General features: G+C 44.3%; 1 pseudogene; it reads left to right on the forward strand.

Annotated features, from left to right (window-relative positions):
• Window positions 1-16,089: 16,089 nt before the first annotated feature.
• LOC119799815 lies at window positions 16,090-17,281 on the forward strand (annotated as a pseudogene).
• Window positions 17,282-26,860: the final 9,579 nt, after the last annotated feature.

Genomic DNA, 26,860 nt, shown 5'->3' on the forward strand with positions numbered 1-26,860 from the left:
CTGCCCCCTCCTCTTTCCCTGTGTTGCTTGCGCTGGCACTTCCTCTCAGCCCATATGGTACTCTCTGGTAGCTGAACTCTGGCCTCCAACCTCAGAGAAGCCTATGGCCAAAAGCACTGTTTGCTCTTCCTCACACTTGTCTGCAGGTGTACACATAGGCGTGCAACTCACTACCGAATGTGCAGTCTGGAACTGAGCGTTCCTGGGTCTCTCCCAGACACCTGGCATCACGTGCACAGAGAAAATGTCTACCAGCAGCAGGTACGTCACCCTTACAGACAGAAACCAAACTCCACAGGCTGATGAACAGCACAGCACACCTGTGGAACTGGGAGACAAACCTAGTGGCCGTGCGTTCCTCAGTTTCTTGTGTTTCTTGTGTCTCTGATGTCTGCAGTGAGACCCGGTCTGACCAAGTAAACATAAAATACTAATGCTTCCCTTGGTGTTATTTAATCCCTCCTCCCTCCCTCTCCCTCTCTATTGTCCCTTCTCCCCAGTTAAAACCCTCCCTGTTTTTTCTAGTTCCCCCTTCATAGCACCTGTGGCCTGCTGTTCCCCTCTCTAAAGCTCTCCCTGCCATTCCCAAAGTCTCTCTTTTTTGCGGGGGCGGGGGGTGGAGTTACAAGACAGGGTTTCTTTGTGTAGCTTTGGAGCCTGTCCTGGAACTCGCTCTGTAGACCAGGCTAGCCTTGAACTCACAGAGATTCGCCTGCCTCTGCCTTCTGAGTGAGTGCGCCACCACCGCCAGGCTCTCAAGTCTCTTTTTACTTTCCTAGTGTCCGTAGCTACAATGGGTTATATACTTACAGCTGACGATTTGGAGGTCAGAACTACACATGAGTGACAACCTGCGGTAGTTGTCTTTCTGAGTCTGGGATATCCCATTCAGTATCAACCACTTTTTTTTCTAATCCCATCCATTTTTCTGTGAATTTCATGGTTTCCGTTTCCTTCACCACTGAATAGAATTCCATTGTGCATATATATGTACATGGTCAGGTTTCTCTAAGATGTTCTGGGTTGTGATCGTTTCTCAGACTTCATTCGCTTTTGGTGAACTTCGTACGAAGGCTTTCTGATCAAGCATTTATGCTGTTTGTAATAGAGCTGTAACTGACAAGCCGTCAAACTTACCATCAAAGTATTCAGCTCGGTGGATTTCAGCCATGGCACCATGTTATGCCACCATCACCACTAATTCCAAAGTACCGTTATCGCTCCAAAAGAGACCTCAGTAACAGCAGCTGCCTGCTTCGCTGCTCTGAAATCCACGTCAGCCATCCTCTGCTTCCCGTTCCAATAGACTTGCCTAATCTAGTTCTCAGAACTAGAAGTGGAAGCCTATGCTACATAGCCTGTTGTGTCTACTTTGATGTGGCTTAATGTATTCTATGTTAAGTACAGTATCAGTACTTAATTACTTTGCATGCTAACATAATATTCCATTATATTGATACACAATATTTTGTTTATTTCTTCATCATCTGACAGAAGTTTGGGTTGTCTCCATGTTTCAAGAGTAATGAGTAGCCCATGAACATTTGTGCACAAATTACTGTGTAAGTAAATATTGTCCTTTCTCTGGGTGTAGAATCTAAAAGTGTAATTGCTAGGTTGCACAGTCCCCTGTTCAAATTGCTGAAAATAGGCTGTGTTCCAAAGCAGCCACGTTTGCAACTCTCCCAGCAGTACATGCGACTTCCAACTTCACACGCTCCTTATTTCTGGCATTCTACTGTATGTTATAGTTGCTATTTTTTCACTCCCCAATGTCATATAGATTCAGCATTTGCTCATGTCTTTATTAATATTCTGCATTCAGCTTTGGAGAATGATCTATTCAAAATTTTTGCACATTTTGGGGGGGATATTTGTCTTTGGGTTGTTAATTGTGACTATTCCTTATATAGTCTCGATCTGCCATTATTGGATGTGAAAATACCTAAATGTGTTTCTTCTCATCGGGTGATTTATTTCCGCTATCTTGGTAGTGTCTTCTGAAGTTCAAAAGTTTTAATTTTTATCTATTCCAGTTTACATATGCTTCTTAGCTTGCTTGTACTTTTGGCGTCCTTTCTTTTAATGTTTTAAAATTTATTTTTATTATTTTTAAATGTCTGTGTGTGTGTGTGTGTGTGTTGTCTGCATGTGGGTAATGTGTATATTAGTATGGCTACTCACAGAGGCCAGAGGTGTTGGATAATCCTGGAGCTATAGTTACAGGTAGTTGTGAGGTGCCTACAGCCAGTGCTCTTGTCTGGAGAGCCATCCCTCCAGTCCCCCCTTTTTATATTTTTAAGTTGCATTTACTTATTCTCTCTCTCTCTTTCTGTCTCTATGTGTGTGGGGCATGGATGTGTGTGTGTGTGTGTGTGTGTGTGCGTGCGTGTGTGTCTGTATTGTGAACATGTATGTGAGGTACGTGTGTGGTATACATGTGTGTACATGTCTGGTATACACATGTATAAGTACATGCATAGATACAGATGTGCATGAATGTATGAGGAAACTGAAGTTCTATCTAGTTCCACTTTATTTTGAATATAGGATCTCTCATTGAACCTGGAGCTCACCAATTTGGCAAGACTAGCTGGGCAGCCAGCTCCAGGGATCCTCATGCCAGGCTTCCTGGCACCGGGAGTACTGGTTTACCACCCCACCAACAAAGCTGAGATTTTAATAATGACTGCACTAAAATTTTATAAAACAGTCATTACAATAATATGAGTCTAAGACACGCTGCTTGCCTTTTATTTAGACTTCCCTTAATTTCTTACAACAATGTTTTGAGGGCTTAAGGGTATGTTTTAGACTTCCTTTGTGAGAATCATCCCAAAGTATTTTATTATACTTGATCCTCCTTAAGTGAAGTAACTTTGTTGAATTGTTCTACACAGTCCATTGCTACTAATAGAAATAGAAATGAGTTTTATATCCACCTTGTGGCCTATAAATTTAATGATCTGCATTATTACATCTCTGTATTAGTTTGATTTTCTATTGCTATGGTAAAGTACCAGGACCAAAAGCAACTTAAGAAATAGAGTTCACATTCTCTTTTACAATGAAGTTGCTAGGTATTGTACAAATACAGATTTACCTCCATATTCTGCAATGATGAACCTCACCTAACTGTGTTGTCTTGGGATACTCGCTAATAAGAATTTTAAGTCATAATTTCTAAAAATAGCTATAAAGAGGTATACTATACTTTTTAGTCATCTAAATCATGTACAATGCAGTATATTAAAATGTCAATAAATGTAATGGGAATTTGTGCTAGACGAAGAAGAAGAAGAAGAAGAAGAAGAAGAAGAAGAAGAAGAGAGAGAGAGAGAGAGAGAGAGAGAGAGAGAGAGAGAGAGAGAGAGTGTTCTCTTTGGCTGCTAGTTCCAGAGAGGTGAGAGTCCATCATGGGGAGTGCCAGGAGTCAGGAGGGCTTAGCAGCAGGCAGAGTGGGAAGCTGAGAGATTGCCTGTTAACTGTAAACAGAGAACAGAGAAAGCAAGCTAGGAGTGAAGCTAAGAACTCTCAAAGTCCACCCCCAATGATGTACTTCCTCCAGCAAGGTGGTACCACCTTCCCCAACAGCACCACCAACTGGGGACCAAGTGTTGAAATAACTGAGCCTATGGGGGACATTTCTCACACTAAGTACCACACATAATCCTGCTTTACAGATTCCTTAGGGTTTCTAAACACAAGACCACACCATCTAAAATTACATCATTGTAACTCTTTAGAACTAGATTCAAATTATTCGCTGCCTAATTGCTCCAGTTAGAAGTTTCAGGATGGTATCAAATAAAAACAGTGAAAATGAACAAATTTGGCTTATATCTGACACTAGAGAGCAAGCTTCCAACCTTTCATTTTACATAATGTTAGCAATGGGATTTTTATAGAGGTTCTTCACCAGGTATGAAGAAGTTTCCTTGTATTTCTAGTTTATTGAATAACAAAAGGGTGTCGAATTTTGTCAGGTGGTTTTTCTGCCTGTATCAAAATGAAACATGACATTTTTTACTTTATTCTATTAGTATGACACATTGTCTTATTAATTTTCATATTACATCATATCATTTCTGCCTTGTATCCCTCGGATACAGCATACCTGGCAATGGTATGTAACCCTTTGTACAAGTTGCTCAATTTGGTTTGCTTATATTTTGTGAAGATGAATGCATTTCTGCTCCAAAGGTACACTGAATTAGCAATCAAAAATCTTCCTACAAAGAAACGCCTTTGCACATTGAGGAGTGTGATGTTTACACATTTTTGTGAGCTTTGTGACTTTCTGTGCTCATGATTTTATTCCATTGGGGTCACCAAATATGCTTCTTAATGCCTAAATTTGCTTAAAATTATCTATACTAGTTTTATATCGATAAATATATGGCTTGACATAAACTCTATCACAGAGAACATCCCAATGCCCTTGAGGGAATGTGTATTCTGCTCTTGTTGGCTAAAGTGTTCTACATATGTCTGTTAGAGCTATTTGTTTAATCTGTCTATGTTGATAGTCTGACTAATTGTTCTACTCAATATTAATAGATTAGTAAAACTTCTCCCTACTTTTTTAGTTTTTTTTTCTAATTTGGTACATTTTGACTTTGTATATTTTGTGATTGTATTCTTAGATTCTCAAATGCTTATGAATTTTATGCCTTTTTGACAGGTTGGCCTTTTGTGTATATGTATGCAGGTATGTGTTCATGTTCACGTGTGTGGTGGTTGAAATCAAATGTTCCCCCAAAGGGAGTACCACTGTTTGGAGATGTGGCTTTGTTGGAGTGGGTATGGCCTTGTTGGAGGAAGTGTGTCACTGTGAAGGCAAGCTTTGAGGTTTCATGTATGCTAAAGTTTCACTCATGTGATACTCAGTCCACTTCCTGTTAGTTTCTGGTCAAGATATAGCTGGCACTGTCTGCCTGCATGTCACCACCATGCCCCTGGCCATGATGATAACGGACTGACCCTCTGAACTGCAAGCTACCACCTCAATTAAATGTTTTCCTTTTTAAGAGTTGCCATGGTCATGGTGTCTCTTCACAGCAATAGAAGCCCTAAGACAACATGTATATGCAAGTACATGTGTGTGGAGCCCAGAGGGCAACTGCCATTGTCTGTTATTTTTCAGGAGCCATGCATTTTATTTTTAGAGACATCATCTCTCACTGGAACCTGGGCTTGCTTAATCAGGACAATTGCCCAGCCAGCTCCAGGGATCCTCCTGTCTCTACCTCCCTAGCACTGGGATTGTAAGTGCATGCCATCATGCCTACTTTCAACCTGGATAATTAGGACTGAACGCAGATCCTCATGCTCACGGGGCAAGAATTTTATTGACTAAGTTATGTCCTTGGCCATCATTTCTGTCATTACCAAACACCTGGTATGGGAAGTCCTTCTGTATATGTACGCTTTTATTGGTTAATGAACAAAGGAACTGCTTTGGCCTATGATAGGGTAGAATAGAGCCAGGCTGGGAAAACTAAACTGAATGCTAGGAGAAAGAAGACGAAGTTGCAAGAAGTCATGTAGCCCCTCTCGAGACTAACGCTGAACAGAACCTCGCCAGTAAGCCACAGCCACATGGCGATACACAGATGAACAGAAATGGGTTAACCAAAGATATAAGAGCTAGCAATATGCTTAAGTGATTGGCCAAGCAGTGATTTAAATAATATAGTTTCTGTGAGTTTATTTCAGGAGTCTGGGCAGCCAGAAAATGAACTGTAGCCTCTGCCTACAGTCTTATACCCTGTAAAGATTTGTCATTTTTATTGATTTAATAAAATGCTAATTGGCCAGTAGTCAGGTAGGTAGTATAGGCGGGACAACCAGAACAGGAGAATTCTGGGAAGAGGAAAAGCTCAGTCTGCTGTCGTCACCCAGATCAAGAGGAAGCAAGATGAGAATAAAGGGTGGCTAACACAGACAAGAATAATGGGTTAATATACAATGTAAGAGTTAGTTAATAAGAAGGCCTGAGCTAATAGGCCAACCAGTTTAGAATTAATGTAGACGTCTGTGTGTTTCTTTGGGACTGAACAGCTGCAGGACTGAAGCCTGTGTCAACAAACACCCTTTGCATCTGTGACTTTTACAAATTCTCTTTGTCATTTGAACCTAAAATACCATCTAATGTCATTTTACTTTAGCCAAGAGGATTCCTTTTAGTTTTTCTTAGAGGAAACAATTTTCTAGCAATAGCCTGTCTCAGTACGTTGTGTGTCTGTGGCTGTTGTGACTCCATCCTCATTCTGAAGTGGGGCTTTGCTGGCCTATGCACTGTTTACACTGTTTATAGCATCTCCTTTCTGGATGAACCCAATTGACCGACCCATCTCGAAGCTTGCTTATTCTGCCTTCTGCCTGAGTCCTCTGGCAAATATTTCATTTCCATTGTTGTCACGAACAAAATAAATATGCACACGTGTGGGCACCAATCAAGTTCCCGCAACCCATTAATAAAAAGAAAGTCTAAAACATCCGAAGAAAGATGCTATGTCACAAAAAAGCGAAGTACCAAAAGCATCATTTGTGGCATTTGCTACGTCTATAAAAGGTGAGGTACAAAAAGCATGGAATGCTACAACCCGAGCAGGTGGAAGGTATTTGCAGTCAGCTGCTATAGAGCAAGCTCCAGACCAGCCTGGGCTGCGCTGATTTCTAACCATAAATTATGGAGTACATGAAAGCACTGAAGGAAAAACCTACAACCTAAATTCTATTAAAAAGTACATCTCGACAATAAAAAAATAAATGAAACAAAGATGGGCTCAGACAAACCAAGTCCAAAATAATTCACTGCAGCAGAACTTGGAACAGGCGGAAGAGATAGATATACACACACAGCATAATGACCCTCTTCTAATTTATGACCCCACTAAAAGATGAGTGACTATTGAAAGGAAAAGTAATCACCGTGCACTGTGCAATTCATACCTTGTTGAGCCTCCCTCTTTGTAGCTTCTTTTAAGACAGCATGCTATGATAAATAGTTGTACACTCTCAGATGAGACCACATCACCACATCAGAACATCTCTGAGCCCCCCCCCAAAAAAACAAACAAAGAACCTAAGGACAAATTCATGGGGAGCAGATGGACTCAGCATACACTGCAAGATGCCTGTGCATCTTGTGCTTCCGCTCTCAATGACAACAGTTACCCTACACCTCTCTGCCTCTCCAAAATGTCTCTTGCAGAATCAATTACACACACACACACACACACACACACACACACACCATAGAACTGCCCAGGCTTACCCAAGGTCACCCAAGGCAATGCCAGAATTAGAATTTGTTCCTCTTGTACCCTGTACGAGTGGAAAAACCTAGCCATAGGTTATTAAATAAAAATCCAATGGCAGAGGTTGGCGATCTCCTGTTGATTGGGGAGGTCCCTGAAATCCCCAAAGCACTACAAGCAATCGCCACTGCCATTGGCTACCCACCAGAACTTGATAGTAAGATCCGGTTGCTGAACAGTGATGTTGCACTGAAAGCTTTCTTCATGCTTGCTGTTCCTCACATTGCTAGAACGTGATATGCAGACGGCTGGGACGGCATTTTTATCAGCTATCTTACTCAGCTGAAGCCCTCGCACGCAATGCTATGGACTCAGCAAGAGGTGCCTACTGGTACAATCGTGACAAGTCTGTTGCGGGAGTAACCAACACTTTGTGCTCAAACAGGGGGAAATTCCTTTCTGGCGCTATGAACCCACTCAAACCCCATGACTGGGGAGGTCATGGGCCCTAGTGGGGAAGCCACTGCTGTTGTTTAGCTTAAGAGATGTGATATGTAAATATATACACACACCCTTCTGACACTAATTCGGAGTTATTTATAAAATATCAGTGGTTCTCACAGGTCATGTGGTGAGTTTAATAAAAGGTAATGACATTTTTACAAAACACGAGGTATTAATACGTTTAGATTTTTGAAAGTTAATATGCTATATTTAGTCAGCTACTGAAGACAAGAGTTCTGCTTATACTAGACAAAAATTTTAAGCTAAGGTACATACATACATATATATATATATATATATATGTATATATATATGTATATGTATATATATATGTATGTATATATGTATATATATATATATGTATGTATGTATATACATATATATATATATATAATGCTAGGCAAAAAATATCATTATCATAAAAAAAAGGTTCTTGATCTTCCAGTACTTCTGTATGCACCATCTTGATCCTGTCAGGCCACCAGCATCTTCAGATGCTTGTACCAGGTACCTCCCTGAAATTCCACGTTAGTCCCAGAACAGAATCTGGGAAATACTTGACTGGGGCTGAACTCAACCCTGATCCTTAAGGAGATTCACAGAAAAAGATTTTTTTCCTAGTGTTATATTCACCTAAGAATGGGAAGACGTTTGTTGTTGGCCAGCATTTCATCTTAGAACAAAAATGCTTACAAAGAGCTCACCCCGTGATTTTAGGTAAACACTGCTACTGACTGGATAGACTCTGGGGTTAACCTCCTCTATATGACAGAGCTTTGCAATGCTTTACTTGTGTGTTATAAGGAAAATGGCCTTAGAGGAAAGTCTCATGGCACAGGTACCTGCAGTGGTGAGGGGCCAGTGCAAAACGCTGCTCTGTCTAGCATACTCAGGATCTCTATGGTCCAGGACACACTCCTCCTGCAGGCTTCTTACCAAGAGAGGGGCCAAAACACTTACCGCTTGATCTTCAGGAGATGCCCATCTTTCTCACAAGGAGCCTGATGAGTCACAAATCACACCACTGAGGAACCACGACCAGCTGCCTTAGGGGCAAGCTTCTGCTTCAGAGGAGATCCAACATGTCTGAAGGTTGCCAGGCAGGTGGTTTCTGTTACATCTAGAGCAAGGCAAGCATTAGACTTTGTTTTCATTGGGAGATTTTTTTTTTAACAAAAGGAATATGCAAGGTGCAGCACCTGTGTTTGCTGAGCGTTAAATCAGTAAGCTGTGTTATTCTTTTGGCTCTTTAAGGGGCAAGCCACACCCACTCCCGGCGACAACCCCCACCCTTGCCCCATCATCTTGAAACTCTCTCTTACTGTCCCTTCTTGGCATGCAGGCACGTGTCTCTCTGTGTCTCTGTCTCTGTCTCTGTCTCTCTCTCTCTTTCTCTGCCCCCCTTTTCCCTTTCCCCTCCATAACCCCCTGAATAAATATTCAACATGTTGTGTCTGTCTCCTGTCCGCTGGACCCTGCCCAGAGCAGCTCCGCGGTTCGGCACTGGGACCCGCCAGCATTTCCTGCCACTAGCTGCTCAGAGAACCACCCAGGGGATCTTGGGCAGTGTAGTGAGGAGTTGCGGGCAGGCCTGCTTTTCATCCTGCCCGGATCCCACATGGCTAGCTTTACACCCGAAATAACAACACACAAACTGTATTCATTTAAACACTGCCTGGCCCATTTACTAGGCCAGCCCTTAGGTGGGTGGAGTAGACAGAACAGGAAGAAGGAAGTGAGGTAGATGGCTCAGACAATTGCCATGCCTCTCCTCTTTGGGATGGTCGGTCGCCATGAAGCCAGCCACCAGGTCAGACATGCTGAATCTTTCCCAATAAGACACCACTTTGTGGTGTTACACAGATTATTAGATGTGGGTTAGTCAAGATGTGAGTAAGAGGCTGAAACTAATGGGCCAGGCAGTGTTTAAATGAATACAGTTTGTGTGTTGTTATTTCGGGGCATAAGCTAGCCAGGTGGCTGGGAGCCGGGTGGCAGGAAGTGGCCCGCAGCTCCTCACTACAGGGCGGGCCACTCGGGAACCACCCAGGGATCTTGCAAGCATTTTAAAAATCATAAAATTGGTGCCACGTGACTCAGATATCCTGAACCGGGTTCTTTTTCCACTCCCACCACCAGCTTCCCGGATGGCTTCAATCGGTGAGTCCCGCTGTTCTGCTATGGTTGCTTTCCTTTACCAGAATCATGTTTGGACTGATCCTGGGGATTAGTCCGCCCACGTGTTAGCACTGCACACTTCCCATGCAGTGCATTTGACTGGGGACCCAGGGTCCCTCAGTTTCTTTATCTTTTTTTTTCATTTCTTCTCTTTCCTTTTTCTCTTCTCTCGTCGTAATCGCCACTTGGAGCACCCCCCCAGTCTCCCTGGTTTCTGGGTCATCCAACCAGATCCAGCTAGGCTATAACATCCCACTCGTGGTTCAAGGACGCTTGTCCACGAGTCCTGGGTGTTCGCGCTGTTTCGTGGGTTTTCACGATTTTAGCTCTGGATAGCAACCGGCCCGCCCAGCTTTTAAAATTCCAGCTGGCTTTTCAATTCCAGCCATGGCATGGTGCAGTTTTTTCGGTTCCAGCCTTTTGCCTCCCTCTGCGGCTTGTGTTATGGCATGGTGGCTCAGCAACAGAGCAGATCACACCTTTAGGTCCCTCTCATTAAGCTTAAAATCCTTACAGCTCAAAAATTATAACTTTTTTTCCCACAACACATGGTAGCCACCATGTTCACTGGGGTCAGGTGACTTTACCACCATCTTGGCTGAGAGCCAGGTCACATGACCAAGCTCTCCCATTCTTATGTATACCCTGCCTTCCCCCCCACCACCAGTTTTCACTGAAATCCTCCCATTAACTCTGTTACATGCATTTTGCGCAGTGGCATGCCTTTGATAGGGCTCATCAAAGGCATCCACGTTGCCCAATTCCTGTTCACTCTTTCTGTATATAATAATTGTTCATTACATCTCATTTCAGACTACAAAATCATAAGTCTCATATTTTAAACTGGTATGTACTTTTAAGTCTCTTACAAAAATGTCTTATATGCCGGGCGGTGGTGGCGCACGCCTTTAATCCCAGCACTCGGGAGGCAGAGGCAGGCGGATCTCTGTGAGTTCGAGACCAACCTGGGCTACAAGAGCTAGTTCCAGGACAGTCTCCAAAAGCTACAGAAGAAACCCTGTCTCGAAAAACCAAAAAAAAAAAAAAAAAAATGTCTTATATTTAATATTAAGCTGTTCTCTACCACTGTCAGTTCTGCCATTAACCTTATATTACAAAGTTTTTTTCTTCTTTCTGTCTTTTTATGAGTGTAAATCTTACCTGTTGAGAATCAGAACAGTCAAGCTCAAACCCAACCTTCCAGGCAGATTCTATACTGTAGCTATACCTAATAAACAGCCTCCGACTGCTCAGAGATCTTGGAATGTGATATTTAAATATTTAATTATTAAAAAACTTTTCATAACAAAAAGATACAGGTTGGCTCCTAGTTGCAGCTCTCTGCTTCCTCCAAAGAAGGCACAGAACAACGTCCTTCTGCATTTCGCTTTGACTGCCAAGAGCTGACCATTGGGCAAAAACTGCCTTTTGTCTAAACTAAAGACCTCTAGACATGGACAGAATCTTTGGAATCAACAGCCTAGCTGCTCAGGTCAAGGTAGGCCTGTCTTCCTAAAGATTTCTTAGCCCACAGGGTCTTCTGGAGCCTGGCAGGCCTGGCGCTAACCAGCAAAGGTCAAGTGCAACCTTCAGCAACCTTGGAGGACCCAAAAAAGAGTAGCTCTGTGTGCCAACCAAGTAAGTTCTCTGTCATTTTTTAATCAATAACTCAAGCAAAATCTTATTTTTCTAAAATATCTCTGACAGTTTGATAGCTGAGAGGTTTTGCCAGGTTACCTCACCAAATAAATTTAAAATCAAATTCCTCTCTTATGCTGCCTTCTGTGGTCTTAAAAAATACTTTTCATTGTACAAAAATATGCTACAGTCATTATGTGTCTAAAACTTCTGTTTTCACAAACCCAAGGAGTTCTTGTTGAGTTCCAGGGAGCTGAGTTAAAGAATCCACCTTAAAGAGGTCAGATACATCTCCCTCAATTCCCTGATCTTAAAAAAAAAATTCCTTAATTTAACTTTATTCTTTGTTCTGCCAATACCTTAAACAGGATAAGGGACACCAGACATTTCCATGCCACAGACACCCAGTCGGGAGCAAAGAGACCAGCTATGCCAAGATGTGGCCAGCACCCAGCCTCCTCTCAGATTCCCCCTTCCCCAAGACGATGCCCACAAATCAGCCAGAAGCAGTTTTAAAAATCCGCCACCCCAATTCTGTCAAACTGTGGTGTCGAATCTCCTGCTTTTTATTATAAAAAGGATCCGGGAATGTTATTCTTTTGGCCCTTTAAGGGGCAAGCCACGCCCACTCCCGGTGACCCCCCCTCCCACCCCATCATCTTGAATATCTCTCTTACTGTCCCTTCTTGGCATGCGTGCGTGTCTCTCTGTCTCTCTCTTTCTCTCTTTCTCTCCCTCTCCCCCCTCTCTCTCTGCTCCCCCTTTTCCCTTTCCCCTCCATAACCCCCTGAATAAATATTCAACATGTTGTGTCTGTTCATGTCTCTGTCTCCTGTTCACCTGCCCCCACTGCGAGCTGCTCCTTGGTTCAGCACTGGGGACCCACTAGCATTTCTCGCCACTAGCTGCTCTGGACCTGCCCGCCTCCCGGCTGCTCTATGGGGGACTTACTAGCATTTTTAAAATCATAAAAATCTGTCCTCACTAAAGGCTTTGACTAATTAAAAATTAGATCACTGTATCCAGAACTTGCCGTGGAAACACCACATAACATGTTCTTTAGATATGCACATGCAACATAGTCTCTAAAGTGTATAAGCATCTGTAACTCTGCCTTCAAGAGTGTGCTACTTCAACCTCAGGACATATACTATGTCTGGGAAGCTGATAGAACTCTTTGTAAAACCCAGACAAAATTCCCAAGAAGTTTATACACAATATGCAATTTTGGGAATTTACTTTTTAGTGACTACCAAATTAAATCTTGTGAGGCAAGTAGGCTAAGTGAAAGTAAATAAATCACAGGGTTTTTATAATGGCTGTTTGTCCAAAATCAAGAGAAAATCACATAACTCATAATATATGTAGCCTGACCTTATAAAGTGTCTCATCATCTAACAATATGTGGTTTTATAAAACAAACTCTTAAACAGAAATAGAACAGCTTTTGACTCAAAAGTGTATATGGTTCTGTAGCTAAAAATAGCAGAAAAAAACTTGAGCTTGGAAAGACAGTCATCTCCTGGGGACAGAATTTGTTATGCTTCCTGAGTTTGCATACTGAAGAGCTAGCTGTACTGTTTCTAAGACTTTTTACATGAACCAAACAAAACTTAAAAGAGAAAACCCCTCTTCGGGAGGTTTTACAATGTTTTGAAAATTGCACAGTATATTCTAGACGTAATTTAACCAGTTTGCATTGTGTTGTGCCATCATGTACACTTTCAAACACTTTTTAAAAGCCCTGAAAGGATTTGTAAGAATGCGCTCAGCAGAGTGTACACGCACATGAACACGTGGCATGCCGGCTCCTGGCCCTCACTTTCTCCAAGTCCCACCAGACAGGGTCCCTAGGGACCTCTGTGCTCCAGTCTGGGAGGGAGGCCACCTCATCACCAGGGTGGGAGGGGAAAGCTGCTGACTCACAACCAAATGGCTGCTCTCCCTCCCCAGTCCTGTGGAGAAAGCCACCCTGTGATAGGAAAACTGTCCTTGCTCTCTCGGTAACATTGTGGAAAGGAACACTCCCAGGAACTCCCACCACCACCCCCAGCGCTCACAGTGCACGGGCGCGGAAGGATGGAAATCAGAATGAGTTAAACACAGAGGAACTAGGGAGAAGAAGGAAGAGCAAGCAAGGACCTTCCATCATTGTCTGGGGTTGGACTGGAAAATCCCCTGCCCCGCCCCACTGGGACGCGCCTGTCCTGAGTGGCTGCCGGCCCAGCAGGTCTGTGTAAAAGCCTTCACCCCAGACTCTTACAAACGTGTGTTTTTAAAACCAGTTTCTCTTCCAAAGCTTCTTCACTTTCTCGCTCACATCTTGTCTTAAAGATGAGCTGCCCGAGAGGGCACTTAAGTCTTCTCTTGTCAGCTGGACACTCAGCCACTGCTCTGCCCTGGGTGAAAATTTTTAATTCCGAGCGACCAAGAACCTGGCATGTTTTATATAGCCAGAAATTAGTCAGTAACAGTAAATGAAAAGTGTGTGTGTGTGTGTTCCCCAATTGCCTTGAAGACACAGGGTGGAGGTGACCAGGGAGGAACACAAAGGGACCCTTCTGAAATGATTGACTATGTTCTATGCCAGCCCTGATGAAGGTTTATAGCTGTATGTATGTATCATAATTCTATTAGCCCACTGTGTATGTGTGCATTTTATTATATGTAGGGTTTTTTAACCTCAGTGGGAAAAACAAAAATATTTAGCTGGAGTTAAATACATGCATGTCAAAATGAGTTGGGATAAAGTGTTTTGAAATCTACACCTTACTTTGAAACATATCCCAAAGTAAGATGTGTTGATAACTGGAACTGGATGGGGTAGGTTAGTGGATCTGTTTGTGGTAAAGGGAGTTTGTTAAAACATCAATTATGGCGTAAAAGTTGCTTTGGGAGGGCTGTTCATCGTGGGATCCTTTCAGCTTTCCTGTAAATTCAAAGATTTTGCAATAAAAGATTGGTTTAAAGCACTCCAGAATTGATACTGAATTTGAGTTTCATTTTAGTATGTCTTTATGATGAACATAGGTGTTATATCTGACTCATATCTATGCAAGACCCAAGCACAGATACATACATGTGTATACACATAGGCCACAGATAGATACAACTCATATATTACATTACTAGGGTGATTCAAAAGGCATGGTCTGAAATAAAACAGGCAAACGCTTTATATTCTCTATCACACAGAGATATCTGCTAGCATGAAATGAGAGCTCTCTAGGTGAAAAAAGCACTCGAGATATTTTGAGGCCCTGCCACAAAATGTTACACATAAGGTGATAGAAACAGTTCCTCTGCTTGCCTCTCGTGCCTGCTCGTCCATGACACGTCTATGCTGCTAACTCTTCTAAGTTCAACTGAAAAGGGAAGCAATTATAACCCTTACTTCACAACTTACACACACACACACACACACACACACACACACGTACAACAGAGATATGAGCAACCTTGTCTTCATTTATGGCTGACTTCTCCTAAAAGATTGGTGGTGTTTCCGATAGGAAATACATCATGAAATAAGTATCTGGGAAGGATTTGAATTGTGTGGGCGTGGCTTCCTGACATCATATACACTGAATACACTTGCAGTGGGATGCAGAATTGCTTCTGCTTATAAAACTCCAGAGTTTTAATAATGTCATGAAACAGTGTTCAAAACACAGGCAACAACTGAGTAAATATAACGAGAGAGCACCGGAATCAGGAAAAAATCAGCGCCTGGCCACACTAAGCTGAGAAAGACACATAGGAAGGCACAGTGCTGAAGTCGAGAGTGACAGCTCCAGATGAGCTTAATGTCTGCCTGTGAGAAACAAAGTAACAACCCACTGATTTTTCCAGCTGAGTACCTAACACAATGCGGTAACATAGTGGAGCTGTGTGAAACGGTTTGAGATTGTTGATTTATGTTTTGTGGTGCTGGGACTCAAACCAGCCCCCCCCCCCCCCCCCCCCCGTGGAGAGGTAGGCAAGCACCATAGCCTAAAGCTGACTATTCAGCGACATCACTGGCAGGACCCTTAATGGAATCATCACAAAACAAAGCTTGGTTAAAGATTCCACTCTGAATCCTGGTCCCATTCACTGTAAACATTGTGGCGAGGGGACACAATGGTTAATGGGCCAGTCGGTCCTGCAAACAGGAGGACTAGGGTTTGGAGCCTCAGAGTTATGGAAAAGCCTGCGTCTGCTGCCATCATGCAATGATTGCAGTGCTTAGGATGTAGAGGACTCCTGAGCGACCTGGTTAGGCAGGTTAGGCAGACAAGGCTGAACCAGCATGCTCTAGAGTCAATTGAGAGAGCTTGCCTCACAGAAGAGAGGTCATAGAAGTTCCTAACATCAGTCATAGGTCTCTCTCTTTCTGTGGGTGTGTGGGTGTGTGTGTGTGTGTCCCTCGCGTTTGTGCACACATGTGCTCTCACATGTACACATAAAATAAAATCCAAAACCTAAGAATGGTTACCCTGATAGTGGTGTTAAGACCTTCCCTATGTCGGCACCAGTCAGGTTAGGCTCACCTCTGGTCCAAAGTTGCTCCTGGGCCGACATAGGGCAGGAGCATGAGTGGCCGGCTGCTCGCCAGCCTCCCAAGGATAATGAGAAGCTGACAACAATGTTGCATTAGTGCCTTCTGGGAAGAGTGGAGTTCATCAGCCACCCGCGCTCAAGGTGTATCAACTATGTCAAGGCCTTTTATGTTATCTGCTGAGGAATCCAGGCAGAGTGAGGGTGAAGGGGTGGGGTCACAGGTCATTCTCTCACTACCAGACCATGGTGTGAGGTACTCCTCCCCACTGCCTCCTATACCTTCCCAGATGTATCGTCGGCCACGGTCTATCCACCAACCAGGCAGAATGACTGACACGGGATCCCACATGATGTCCTTGTGGAGTCCAGGTACTCTGGTGGGAGTAAACATAGCCTTCAGTGAGAATCTGATGCCTCACAGTGGTCTTCCAGGCTCAGCTTCCCACGGCATCCCAGTAATGGCCCACAGCAGTGCCCCACCAATGCATTATCCTGTCCCCTCAACAGTACCTGCTGCCACAGGCTCTTTAAACAATGGAATATTGTTGGTCCAAGGCATGGCTTCCAGTGGGGCCTGTGCCATGCCTCCCTCAGTGGATGGGATGCTGCACTTAAATCCCTACAATCTTGGGGTGCCCCCAGCGAGGCTTCAGCCATTGCTGACTTTAGATTCCCAGGACTCTCTTGTGACACAGTCAAAGGCAAAGGAAGGACCTTTTGTATCTGAGCAGCCCACACCTGGTCCACAGGGGACAGAGAGCCCCAGTGCTTCAGGGGAGGCATCTGGGAAGCCACCTCCAGCTTCAAGGCCTTATGTCTGCTCATATGAAAACCATGGAAAAGCTTACACCAAGTGTTCTCACCTCGTGAGTCATCAGCGTAAACACACGGGTGAGAAGCCCTGCGTGTGTGACCGGGAAGGCTGCACGTGGTCTTTCTTCTGCTCTGATGAACTTGGACGACATAGGCAGATCCACACCAGAGACCGACCACATAAATGCACAGAGTGCGGCTGACAGTTCATGAGATCCAACCATCTCGAGCAACACCAAAAAATTCATCAGCACATGCCAGACTTCCCAACACCTCAGGCCAACAGCGAACAGACGGACGGACAGATCGGCGCTCCTCTTGCTCCTGGTCAGGAGTGTTAGCTCCCTTTCCTGGATTGTCTACACCAAGAACCTGTGGTCCAAGACTGGGTCATCTCTGGAGTAGTTAAAAGTTCAGATGGAGACAGGAAGTGGTGGGGAAGCTCACATGAAGCTCTTGACACCATCGTGGATCCCTCAAAATCTGGTGCCTCTCAGGAATTAGTGACTTCTGCCATTTAGCCAGATGAGAAGATGGAGCCATGAACTGGACTTGATTAGAAAGCTTTTCTCCTATCAGTTAACAGCAGGGAACACTCTCATGCCTGCCTGTTCCCTGAAACCGTGTTCTCTCCCTGGGTCTTCCACAGTGTCCAGGGCCAGCCCATGGGAAAGATATCTTAGTATAGAAGGTACTGAAAACATCCCGTGCACTGCTCAGGCTCCCTCTGGCCCAGACTTTCTCTTCCCAGGTCTTAACCAGAATGCTCCACTACAGGACATGGCATCTGGCATTCCACGGGGCCAATCAGTCTCATCAGGACACTGATAGTCATAGGGGAAACTTCAGGGAAAGGAAGATTGGAAAGAGGCAGGTAGTGATTCTCTTCCTTTCTAACCCCATAAATTGTTGCAAGTATTGTTTGTCCCCAATAGCAGTCTGGGGAGACCTCCCAAGCAGCCTGCAGAGGCATCCTTCAAGCTTGGCCATGAAGCAGTGCCCATCATGGAAATGTGCTGCCTTGGGCCACTTTCCATTCCTTCCATCCCACTTGATCGCCCCCCTATACCTTGGTGTTGAATGTCCCCTATAAACCCAGTGGCAGAGCCAGAACCCCAAATATGTCTGCCCCCAAAGTGGGTTTCTTCCCTAAGTGCTGGCACCTTCCATGTGTGTTCAATAGACCCAGACCCCAGTCCTGTGCTAGGTATTGGCTACAGAAAGGTGACTCCATCTTACACTAAAGGGACCATATTGGGCCTACCTATTTATTGTGATGTCTACCATATATGAAAACTGTCTTTTAAAAAAATTTTGACATTTTGCCTGAATGTGTACCATAGTGCATGAATGGAGGTCAGATGACAGCTCCCCAGAGTTTCCCTCCTATCATGGAGGTCCCAGGAATCAAACTCAAGTCTTCAGGCTTGGTGGCAAGCACTTTACTATCTACTGAACCATGTTGCAGGCCCATATATGAAAAAAAATGTATGGACAGGCCTTATGTAGCCCCAAGCTGGCTCTGAACTATGTCACCAAGAATAACATTTAATGTATTCTTTCTCCAAGTGCCAGGATTACAGGTGTGTGCCAACTACACAGGTGTGTGCCGGGGAGAGACCAGGGCTTCAGGAACGCTAGCCAAGCACACTAGCACCAAACTCCATCTGCAGTGGAAAGCTTGTATCTATGATGCAAATTAAAGAATACATATTCCCCTTTTTAAGTCACTAGAGTCAAAGAATTTGTTTATACATTTGAGTCTCTTTTTTTAATCCTCCAGAGATGTAACCACTCTTGGATCTTGGTAAAGTTGGTGTTGTTATTGTCTTTATCACATATGAATCCATTGCTAAACAATACAGAGATTGGTTTTGTATGGTTTTACTGTTTTTACTCTGCCTGAGGTTCAATAAGTTTTAATATGAAGAAAAAAAAAGAATGGCTACCCTGGGGAACTCAGTGGGTGAGAGTGCTTGCTGTACAAATATAGTAACCTGCATTTACATCCCTGACAGATACATTTTTAAAAGCTATATGTGGCCGCATGGTGTCTGTCACCCCATGCTGGGGGTAGAAACAGGAAGACACAGGACTTCTTTGGCCTGGCAGCCTTTGAAAGGGTGAGCTCTGGGTTCAGTCACAGACCCTGTCTCTAGAGACTAAGGCAGGAAGTGGTAGATCAGGACAGTCAACTTATTTCTCTGGACTCTATGCACGCACACACACACACACACACACACACACACACACACATGCATGAACATACACCCATGCATGCACACACACATGCATGGTTATTTTAAGACAAGAAAAAAGGAATTTTAGACAATAAAATTACAAACTACTTCCAAGAGCAGTTGTAGCAGGCAGGAGTAACTAAAAGCAAAGAATCTAAGGTTTTATCTCAGCCTGTTCCCTATAAATGAGAAAAATCATGTAACGCCTTTTTTAAAATACCAGAAAGCAGGAGATGCCCTTTGTCTAAACATGGCCAGTACCTTCACTTGCTCCTCCCTGACCAGTCCTGGAGGGGAGGAATGTTCGGGACACCTTGTTCATCTACTTATCAACATGTAGAAACACTGGTCCTAGTCTCTAGAAGCTGACAGTTTGATCCAGCTGTTATCAGTCTTCTGGCTCACATACAAGCCAAGCTGTTCTTTGGGTTGTAGGTACTGATATTTGGCAACATCTCTAGATTCTACCCCCTGAATGCCGGCAGCATTCCTCTGTCCCCTGGTTATCTACAGATATTGTCAAATGTTCCCGGCTAAAAAGACTGCATCTTGCTATGAAAATTCAGCCCTGTGCCATTCATTGCAGGGGACCAGTTCTTTATATTTATTTGTAGTTTTGGAAAATGCATTTGACCTGAAGCAATTTCTATCCTTATTATCAGGTTCTGGAAAGTCAGAGGAGAATTGCTAGTAGTGTACATGTCAGTGTGTGTTATCAGTAGAGGTACTGTTCCTGTCACCATTTACAGGGAAGATGGAGCCCTCAAACCATTAAGACAAAGGAAGAGCAATGAATTCCTGGCATTCTCCCCATTAAAATAATTTATTAAGATCATGAATACTTACAGAGCTAATAAAATTGTTGAGAGAGTTGGTGCTTTTTCAAGGGCACAGAGAATCAGAGAACAGAGACTGTTTAGAAATACATGTCCCAGCACTTAAGGCTTCTACATGATCGTCTCCCAAGTCTCAAGGTGTGTTCCAAAGAGTTCTTCAAAACAACATCATTGTGACCTTTTCAGAAAATCTTGTTTTTCTTGGATAATAATAAATAATGAAACCAATGACTATAATTTCGGGAGCAGTTTGACATCTATTCTAAGAATGGAAATGTTCATTGGTTTGACTTGACTCAGAAATATTAGCATCCAGAGGTGAAAATGAGTTCTAAACTATCTGCCATCAAGACTGCTTTTGATTTCTTTCAGGCAGGCTTTGACAGAGGTGATGAAGTGCAGAAATTCTGAGGCGGCCTGGAATGTGGGTGCTCTGAGCTGAACCATATGCTTTCAAAGCCTCACAAGCAGATGGCAAAGGTGTTAGCCTTTTTGGAATAGGGATGGCTGACTTTAGATTCATCCAGATGGGCTAAGACACAAAGTGCCAATCAGGGTCAGGGGAGCACGAAAGATCAGCCAACCAGGTAGAATGGGTATAAGAATGTATGGGGAGCAGAAAGGTCCCCTCGTGGCTTGCCCACTGTGAGCCTCTTGATCAAAGCATGGATGTTCGTCATGGAATCTGTTGTTCAAGACCTGTGGAGCTGAAAAGAAAATCTTCCTTAGGACCTGGGGCCATCAGAAACTCCAAAGGCAATCCTATTGATTCACAGTTGCTTTATTTGAAAAATACTCCAAAACAATCAGAAACTGATGACTATAATCCCATCAGCTTAAGATAAAGAAGAGGGATGTTGGGAACGTTGAATTTGAGGTTAACCTCACATTATGAGATTCTGTCTTAAAATACCCCCCAAAGTCAGAAAACAGGACAAAGTAGTTTTAATATGTCATTAATAACCAAACCGCCAGAGCTAATCATAGCCAGTGTTTTTTTGTAAGCCTTACATATTTTTCCAGGTGTCTGGAAATACTCCTTCCTTTAAAAGTGTTTTATTTATCACTGGGCATGGTGCCACGTGCCTGTGACCCCAGCACTCAAGAGAAGGAGGCAGGAGAATTAAGAGTTCAAAGTCAGTCTGAGCAACAAAGTAAGATTCTGTCTCATAAAAACAAGTTTTATTTGTATATGATACTATTCATAACCTTATAAATATTATACTATCATGTTCATATATTCTATATCAGTGTGTCTGTGTGTTAATAGCTACATTCCAACATCTAGTCATAACAACATAAGCCATTTAATTTATCCATTGAGCCTTGGTGTTAAAAGACTTCTGGGTTTGGCTACTATCAAAAAACACAAGACCTGGGCACAGAGCTCAGTGGGCAAGTGCTTTCCTATCATGTATGAGGCCCTAGGTTCGACCCTGTGGATGGGGGTTCTGAAATAAGTATTTCTATGTGTAAACTATATTTAGTTGTCCAATAATCTCCCTTGGGTAAATTCTCATTATTAACTTTTTAATCAAAGAAATATTTAAAGGAAGTTTTTCAGATGTGTTGTCTTCTACCTGGTGCTTACACTGAGGGAGTTCAGGGGCAGGGCACTTGCCTAGTACATATAAGACACCAGATGAGACCACCATGCTCTAGTCAAGTATGCCCATGCACCCCTATAATCTCAACTCTTGGGAAGCTGTTATGGCTAGTTTTTATGACAACTTGACAAACTAGAGTCACGTGGGAAGAGGGAACCTCTTCAGTCGAAGAATTGCCTCCATCACATTAGCCTATGAGCAAGTCTGTGGGCAAAGTGTCTTAACTGAAGATCGATGGTACCATTCCTGGGCAGCTGGGCCTAGGCTGTACAAGAAAGGTAGCTGGTCAAGCCTGGGGAATAATACCAGTAACCAGCCTTCCTCCATGATTTAAACTCCTACCTTGAGTGTCTGTTTGGGCTTCCCTTGATGATGAACCGCATCCCTGTCTTTTAGTCATGGTGTAAATCCCATCAACAAAAAGCAAGCTGTGAGCCAGGAAAAGCCAGTAAGAGCCAGAGGGAGCCAGTAAAAACCAGAGGGGACCAGTAAGAGCCAGAAGGAGCCAGTAAGAGCCAGAGGGGGCCAGTAAGAGCCAGAGGGAGCCAGTAAGAGCCAGAGGGAGCCAGTAAGAGCCAGAGGAAGCCAGTAAGCAGAGCCCCTCCATGGATCTTGCCTCTAGGCACCAACCTTGGGTCCCTGCCATGACTTTCCTCACTGATGGGCTGTGAGATCACAGTGCAGCCAAATAAACCCTTCCCAAGTGGCTTTTAGTCAGACTGCTTTGTCATAGCAACAAAAAAAGAAGCTAGGACAGAATGACATCATACTTCATCAACTGTGTCTACAGGACCCGCCATGTGATGGCAGTTCCTGTAAAGGAATCCAGAACTTAGCCTACCATCAGAAAGTTACAGAGACACTAAAATGTATTTTGTAAGTTAAGTAGATAAATTATTGTATAGTTAACCCAAGAATGACCCACAAGAAAAGAAGGCTTGCCAACTTCAGACCATTGAATTCAGAGAGCCATCATGACCACGGCACACTTAACTAAGCCCATGAAGGTGGCATGACTACAGAGTGGAAGCCAGGCCCACAGACAGAGAGGAGGGCAAGCTGACAATGTCACACCTATTTCCACTCAAGATGAAACAGGATCTGGGGAAAACTGGCTTCTGATGTGTCGTGTGAGGTGCATGCAGAAATGATCCTCCTATGTCTGACTGGAAAAAGCATCAAAGTACCCTGAAAGTGGGTCACTGCAGATGTTCTTAGGCAAAGGATGATGTCATACTAGAATGGAGCAGGCCCTTAATCCAACGGGACTGATGCTCTTATTAAAAGGAAGCTCTCGACACAAAGACAGACAAGCATAGAAGGCAGACAGTGAGAGACACGGAGACGACCCTATCACCAACCAAAGCAAGAACCTGAGCCTAACGCTACCCTGCAGCCTACATCACCCTGACCTCACACTTAAGTCTCCAGAACCGGGAGAAAGTCAATTCCTGGGGCTCCCAGTCTCCAATCCGGTACCTGGTGGCAGCCCTGGCTAGCTAACAAGCCTCAGTTGTCCCTTCAACACTACAGAAGCAAAAAGCCATCAGCCACTGAGAGCCAACAAAGCAGCAGATTCCGTTTCTAAAACCCCAGTCTCTTCAGAAGTGTAAAATGGTAAACCACAGAAAACAAGCCGGAGCATAGGACCCACAGGAGGGACGGTTCCCTCCCCTGGAAGAGAGTGAGTTGCTTGCATAGAGCTGTAAGTCTGAGCAGGGCGGTTCAGAAACCCACTCCACATAGTCTTCACAAGGCCTTCCGCTCCCTCCCGCCCCATCTCGCTCTCCTGTCTTCTGCTCTCAGGCAAGGCTGCTCTAGCATCTTACCCAAGCCAGCCTGTCCCCAGGAAACCTTATTCTCAAAATGGAGCTTCCAGCTTCCCCCAGTCCCTAGTTTGTTCCACAAACAAGAGTCTGGCCTTTCAGAACTGGTCATCCGCTATAACTACAGAATAAAACAATCTGAGTGTCTAAAGCAACTCACGGGGCAGTCCTGGGAGACCCAAATGTGTGTCCATACCTAAGCTCCGCGGCAGGAACAGCTGACCAACATGGAACCAATATGGAACCGACATGCTTCTGTGGGCTTTTTGCTTCATTTTGTATTTGGCTTTTTTTTGTCTGATCGCTCTTTTGCCAGTTTGTTTTGATTTTCATTTTTGTCTCTTGATCATTTTGTTTGTTTGGTTTCTTTTCTTCTTTTTCTTTTTTCCTTTTAAACTACAGAGAGAGAAAGAACACAGAGCTGGTGGTCAGGAAAACTGATTGTTCGGGGCAGTTAGCCTCTCCTGACTGGGAGAAACCATGGAAGAGTGTGGTGAGAAGGCCCAGTTAGAAGGGCTCAAAGAACAAGGCATGAGAGGCCTAGCACCACAAAGATTAGCTCTAAGAAAATAAAAGAATTCAAGGTCATATTAGCCTGTTATATCAAGTCCCTAGCCTAATGTAGGTGTGTCTTCTGTCTATCTGATGATTTCATTGGTTAATTAATAAAGAAACTGCTTGGCCTGATAGGTTAGAACATAGGTGGGTAGAGTAGACAAAACAGGATGCTGGGAGTGAGGAGATGCCTCGGGCAATCGGCCACGCCTCTCCTCTCTGGGTCAGATGCGATGAAGCTCCGGCCCAAGATGGACGTACGCTAGAAACTTCCAGATAAGCCACCACCTCGTGGTGCTCCATAGATTATTAGATATGGGTTAAAGCAAGATATGTGAGAATTAGCTAATAAGAGGCTGAAACTAATGGGCCAAGCAGTGTTTAAAAGAATACAGTTTCCGTGTAATTATTTCGGGTAAAGCTAGCCGGGTGGCGGGACGTGGCCCACTCGCCTCATCACTCGACTAGCCCAGATTCAAGAATTGTACAGAAGTGTGATCTGCGTGCCCTGAGCTGTCCCAATAGTCACGGTGGCACTGAGCCCTTCCAAGGACCCAGCACTTCCAAGTGTGACCTCACTTCACATCTCCGCCCCCCTCCTTTCGTAAATGGAAAAGCAGGCGCAACAAAGAGCTGTGTACTTTGCCTCAGCTGAGGTGAAGCCGCTGTCCACACCCACAGAGGGAAGCCTCCTATGGGACAGGGATTTTTTACCCTCTCAGCAAAACTGGACAGTAACGCATAGAAGCAGCTTCCAGCCCGAGTGCCACACAGAAATCTCCACCCAGACGCCCAAAGCAGGCCTTGACTGACCAGCCCCTCCCTGGGATCCTTGGTGCCCCGCTTGAGTGACAGCTGATTTGCATAACTAAGACACCTAAAATTAGCACTTTGGTCTGAAAAACATCAGGCCATGCCTTGTGGGTGTGATTCCAACTGGACCTTTTTACTGTGTAACACAGAAAGAGGAGAGAGCCAGCCAGATCTAGATATGCTGAAGTTCCCACGTAGCATGGTTTAGTTAGACTCTACACAGACACCATCTCCTGCACTTAAGTTATCTGGAAATGACTTAAAATCCCCAAATGAATTTGAATAGCTGTTACTGTATTGTTTAGGATTAGTGACAAGAAAAGGGTCAATATTTTATTTATTTACTTATTTATTTTAGCAAAGGTGCAGTTTTCCACAAAAAAAAATTCCTATTTGTGTTTGGTTGAATCTGCCAGTGTGGAACCTGCAGAGGGGCAGAAGTACCAGCACAGCATTGCCTTATTCATGGAAGCCAGAGGCTTCCTCTCTGTTGTTTCAGAAGCATTAGAGTGGCCCTTCAAAGAGAATCTCTGAAGAAGCTGTTATAAGCGGTGCTCCTCACTACTGCTCAGCAAGGCCCACCCAGACCTAGGGGCTATGGAGGCTACTCAGCTGGCCTGTTTCCCTCTCTTCCAGAGAGCTGTCATCTTCAGCAACAACCTAGGCCTGAGTCCTCACTCTGCATAAACATCAACAGAGGTAGACAGCCGCACCCACCAGGGGCACAGACAAGGTGGGGGTGAATCGATTGCATGTCCATGTGCTAATGACGTGCCATCAGGAGCTGGAATTCTATCGTCCTGGTCATATGCTCAGGAGGCCTCAGAATACACCTAAAACACAGGCTGAAACTCCAACTGTCAGACTGCACTCATCCATCAAAACCATTTCTCAGGCCCATCAGATGTCATGCTTTACCCTGCCCCACCCCTAACCCCACCCCCACCCCACCTTTGCTCTCATGTTATCAATCCTTCCATACCTGTGGTCAGAGGAAATGCCAGGAAAAATCCCCGTACGTTTCCTTGGCTGGATGCCCACACAATGAACTCTCTCCCTTTGATCACCAGACTACTGATTTAAATTAGTAAACATTCTCCAGGCCGGAAATTGTAAGCAACGTCATAATGCTGATGTAAGTGATGGCTTGTAGAAGGAGCTTCAGGCAGGTCTGCTTTTCATCCTGCCCGGCTCCCGCATAGCTAGCTTAGCCCCAGAAATAACAACACACAAACTGTATTCATTTAACCACTGCCTGGCCCATTAGTTTCAGCCTCTTATTAGCTAATTCTCACATCTTGCTTTAACCCATATTTAGTAATGTGTGTAGCACCACGAGGTGGTGGCTTACCGGGAAAGATTCAGCATGTCTGACCTGGCGGCTGGCTTCATGGCGACTGACCCAGAGAGGAGAGGCATGGCGATTGACTAACTTCCCTTCTTCCCAGCATTCTGTTCTGTCTACTCCACCTATCTAAATCCTGCCCTATCAAAAAACCAAGGAAGTTTCTTTATTAACCAATGAGAGTCCTCCATCACTGGCTTGAACTTTAAGTAAGTGTGTTAGATTGGTTGGAACCAAGGAGAGCAGAAACAGCTAAAGGCAGGGGCCATCTGGTAAGAACCAGTTAATTGCCCAGTTAGCATCACACACAAGCCAAGCCCTGTGTTTCTCTGTGGATTATTTGGTCCAGGAGGATCATACTATCTAGCCAGGATGCCACTGCTGACAGCCACTGAGAAACGTGTTGTCTCCCTCCATGTTAGGGACCATGACTGGCACCCTTGGGTTCCACAAGTGACTGAGAAAAAGAAAGAACTTCATTCTACTCACACAGGTTCTGTTCCTTATACACACATCACCAATGGGTGGGGTGGTAAAGTGTACCCTCTAAGTAAGGACTTTCCTCCCCTTGGACAAAGGCTGCCACTGGTGGGTGCGGCTGTCTACCCCGTTGCTGAAGATGACAGCTCTCTGGAAGAGAGGGAAACAGGCCAGCTGAGTAGCCTCATAGCCCCTAGGTCTGGGTGGGCCTTGCTGAG

This window comes from Arvicola amphibius, chromosome 13, assembly GCF_903992535.2.
Source record: "Arvicola amphibius chromosome 13, mArvAmp1.2, whole genome shotgun sequence".
Classification (NCBI taxonomy): Eukaryota; Metazoa; Chordata; class Mammalia; order Rodentia; family Cricetidae; genus Arvicola; species Arvicola amphibius.